General features: G+C 41.5%; 1 pseudogene; it reads right to left on the reverse strand.

Annotated features, from left to right (window-relative positions):
* Window positions 1–1,520: 1,520 nt before the first annotated feature.
* On the reverse strand, window positions 1,521–2,356 carry LOC112834732 (coiled-coil-helix-coiled-coil-helix domain-containing protein 2 pseudogene; annotated as a pseudogene).
* Between the last annotated feature and the right edge of the window lie 2,222 nt (window positions 2,357–4,578).

Below are 4,578 nucleotides of genomic sequence, written 5' to 3' on the forward strand. Positions count from 1 at the left end.
GTGGTGGCAGGGGAGGACAGTTCCCCCAAGCTCCCTTTGCCTCAGGCATCATTCTCCAGAGGGATTTTTTAAATTTAATTTTATTATTGTTATGTTAGTCACCATACATTACATCATTAGTTTTTGATGTAGTGTTCCATGATTCATTGTTTGTGTATAACACCCAGTGCTCCATGCAATACATGCCCTCCTTAATACCCATCACCAGGCTAACCCATCCCCATCCCTCTCCCCTCTAAAACCCTCAGTTTGTTTCTTGGAGTCCACAGTCTCTCATGGTTTGTCTCCCCCTCCAATTCCCGCCCCCCTTCATTTTTCCCTTCCTTCTCCTAATGTCCTCCATGTTATTCCTTATGTTCCACAAATAAGTGAAACCATATGATAAACAAGCAAGACTTTCTCTGCTTGACTTATTTCACTTAGCATAATCTCCTCCAGTCCCATCCATGTTGATGCAAAAGTTGGGTATTCATCCTTTCTGATGGCTGAGTAATACTCCACTGTATATATGGACACATCTTCTTTATCCATTTGTCTGTTGAAGGGCATCTCAGCTCTTTCCACAGTTTGGCTATTGCGGACATTGCTGCTATGAACATTGGGGTGCATATGGCCTTTCTTTTCCAGAGGGATGTTTTAACTACAAAAAGGGAAAGATGTGTAGGCCAAAATAGAGGTCCTGTGGAGTGACTTATGTGAATAATTAGTTGTTGGGACCTCCAACAAGTTCTTCCCATGCTCCACTCTACAAGAAGCTGGTCATTAACCCAGCTACCCAGGTCCTGGAGCACACTCTCTCCTCATTCTGAGTCTTTTTTCTCTGAAAGTACCCCAAGCAATCATGCCCTAGAAGGAAAAATAGGCAAGGGATTCACCTCAGAAACTCCCCCCTAAAACTGATCAGAATCGGGTGGTGCAAGAGCTTTCCCACAGTGGATTTCCCTCACTCTGGTTACTGTGGTTTCCTTTCTCCTGGATTTCAAGCTACTATTGCAGTCAACTGAAGCAGCTCTTTGTTGCTACCCTCATTTTTTGGACATCATTGTCTTCCCAAAGAAGCTGTTCTCCCTAAAATAATCTCCAATGTTTCATTCCATTCCAACAGTTAAGAGGTGGCAACCACAGACACAGTACCTGCTCTTAAATCTGATATCATCTGTAAAAAGAACAAATTATTCAATCTTCTCTGTTTTATCAGTAAAAAGTACTTGTGATGGAACTTACAACCAAAGGATAACCCACTAATGAAAAGTGCTGCTTCCTCAGGAGAGAAGAGCACCAGCCCCCCATAGGATTACACTCTTTCAGGTAAAGTCCATCTCAAGAGAGTCTGATAGCAGCCTAGCTCTCTAGTGTTTTCCACCTTCCATGAGAAAGTCTTTGTATTGGACACAACACCCCGTCTTCAGGAGCTGGTGAGAATACTTAGCAGGCAACTCTTGAATGTTAATGAGGCACATGACCTGTAGCACAACTAAGCACAGGGTTACTCATTTCTTTTTTTTGGGGGGGGGGATAAAATCACTTTATTCTAATTCACAAATGAGAACATCACAAAAGGTGATTTAAGGAGGCACACAAATATCTGCCCAATCCCAAATTCAAACCATCTCAATGAACTTCTATACAGTAAGAACAACCTTTTTTATTCCAATTCTGAAGAAAGCTGTATTTAATGATGAAGGAGAAGCTTAACTGGTGGTTTTACACTCTATATATTCACCATTCACCATCAATTATATTTTTATGCTAAATTAACTTGGTTATGAGAGATGATTTTCCTTATCTTCAATTTGAACTTCTTGATTAGGCTAATCCATTTGCAAATCTGCACTGTTTCAGCACCTCGCTGAAACCTTCATAGAGCTTCAGGTCACCCTGGTTCTGGGCACACTCCAGAAACTGTTTCATCTCATAGTGGCATGGGCCAAACTGCTGCTGCTCCTGGTATGCTGGCTGGGTTTCCTGAGGCTCCTGGTAAGTGATGTCAGGCCTTGAAGGCTCAGCATTGCCTCCTCCACTGAAGCCCCCAGTGATGGCATGACCTATTGTGTGCCCGACAGCAGAGCCCACAGCCACGCCAGCTGCAGTGGTTGCCATCTGGGCCATGAGCCCTGGCTGCCGGGGCACAGCAGCAGGTGAGCCAACAGCAGCTGGTGGAGCCGCTGCTGGAGGCTGAGCTGCTGGCGCTGGTCTAGGTGCCACTCTCATCTGAGGTGCCCGGCTGGCCGGAGGGGCCATGCGGGAGGTGCGGCTCCGACTTCCACGCGGCATGGTGACTTGCAGAGCAGCTCAGGGTCTAGAAATCCGAGATTTGGCCAAGACCCCAGCGCCTTCTGCAGAACGGAAAACGGAGGGCCAGGGTTACTCATTTCTTTAGCACTCATCCTAACATCAGGCATACTCACCCATGGCATCCAAAATACTTAATCTTCCTCAGAGGTGATTTTTGTACCTAAAACCTAGCAGCCTGAGGAACCCTGAGGTATACAGCAGGTGTATTAGACCCTATGGGTCACATTATGAGCCAACAAAGGTCAATCTAAGACACTTCTACAAATAAGTTAAGAAATCCAGCACCATAAATAATAATGTTTTGTATTTAAAAATGAAAATACTGTAAAGCAATGAAAAAGGAAAGCCCACAATTGTAAATTTGTTAATTGGGAAAGAATTCACAAAGAAGAGCTATAGAGCAGTATGGCCCAAGAGTAGGACAGATGGAATAAGAATAAAGCCTTCCAAGGTAAAACTTTAAATGAAATTGGCACTTAAATTAATGTGTATAATTTGGGAACAAATATGAGTTATACATCATGTGTTTATAAGATTTTGTTATAATACGGACCAATTTCCAGAGTTTGAAGTTGGTGGTATAGAGTTGGCATGTTGCTCTTATTTTCCAGGAAATAATCCAAAAGCATAAGAGAAAATGAGCAAAAAATAAAAATGTGTGTGTCTGAGAGAGAGGGAGAGAGAAATTAAGAGACAGCAGGAATGCCAGATCACAAAATAGTAGAGGGACTGTGAAAAGCAGTGGGGATCAATCAGCTTTGAGCATGGAAGGATATAGAGAGAAAATGCAACTGCAGGGTCGTAAAGCCAGCAAACTATACTTATCAAAGTGAGGGAGGCACCATGAAGCACAAAACTTAAATCCTCTGTTTGCAATAGTGGGAACAGGGGTACGTGCACTGATGATATAAGTTCTCATGGAGGAAGCGGTCTATCTCTGTAGAAACAGGAGAAAAGAGATTTGGCATTATGAAAAAAAACCCACCCAAACCTACAAACAAAACTGTAGGTCATAAGAAAAATCCCAGCTGGGCAGGAACATGGTTTGGGTTTCTCCCCCAACATAATGTCCTACGAATAGCTGGTCCAGGAGTAATTTGCCTGTTTCAGAGATGAGTAAGTAAAAAAAAAAGAAAGAAAGAAAGAAACCATACAGGATCTATAAAGCATATGTCAAGAAAAAAAATTAAAAAGGTGAAGAGGATAAACATTAAAAAAAAAAAGTGGTAGTCATCAACCACAAAAGAAAAATGTTTCCATAGAATGGCTGAATTGTGTTACTTCATGAATTAAAAGCAACAACTTTAAAAAGCAATCAGTCCTTTGAAGCAAGAGCTCAAAGCAGAGATGCAATAACTCAAGGAAGAAAGAATGAGGAACAGGAATACATAAGACATAAGCTGGCAGAACTCAGGGAACAAGTAGAAGAAAAAAGTATAGCCATCATATCAGAATGAAAGCAATATACCAATATATATATTCCTATTGGTTCTCTCCCTCTATATCCTATTTGTTCTGCTTCTCTGGAGAACCTTGACTAATACAAGTGTATATATAATAGTAGGGAACTAATAAATACTGTCTAAAGAAGTGAGAGATTAAGAGCATACTATAAAGTTATAAGGGTAAACTCTGGGGTAAAAAGCCCCAAATCTTGCTACCTATTAAAAGAAACACATTCAGGGCACCTGAGTGGCTCAGCTGGTTAAGCGTCTGCTTTTGGCTCAGGTCATGATCCCAGGGTCCTGGGATCGAGTCCCGCATCGGGCTCTCTGCTGCTCCCCCTGCCTGTGCTCTCTGTCAAATAAATAAAATCTTAAAACACACACACACACAAAACATAGAAAATAGATCATACACATCATCTTGAAAGAGACAGAAAAATAGAAAGCACAAAATAAATAGAACAGAACCAACACCAAATATATCTTATCAAAAAATGTAAATGAATAAATTTACCCTTTTCAAGCAAAACTGAGAGAAGCACAGGGAGAACAAACACAGCTGCTGGTCCAGGAGCACAGAGATTAGAGAGCATAAAAGTGGGTGGAAGGAAATGAAAACAAAGTGTTAGAAAAGGCTAGAGAGAGAATGATAGATGGGAAGAACAGAGAAAGGAGATTCACCGTAAGTGTAACTGCAGTGCCCAAAAATGAAAGTTCAAATAGTTGAACAGGACAAATAACAATTCAAGAGAATATTTTTTTTTAAGATTTTATTTATTTATTCATGAAAGACAGAGAGAGAGAGAGAGAGAGAGAGGCAGAGGGAGAAGCAGGCTCC

The sequence above is a fragment of the Callorhinus ursinus genome, unplaced genomic scaffold (assembly GCF_003265705.2).
Source record: "Callorhinus ursinus isolate GAN/ISIS: 27379988/994484 unplaced genomic scaffold, GSC_fseal_2.0 scaffold17, whole genome shotgun sequence".
NCBI classification, from domain to species: domain Eukaryota; kingdom Metazoa; phylum Chordata; class Mammalia; order Carnivora; family Otariidae; genus Callorhinus; species Callorhinus ursinus.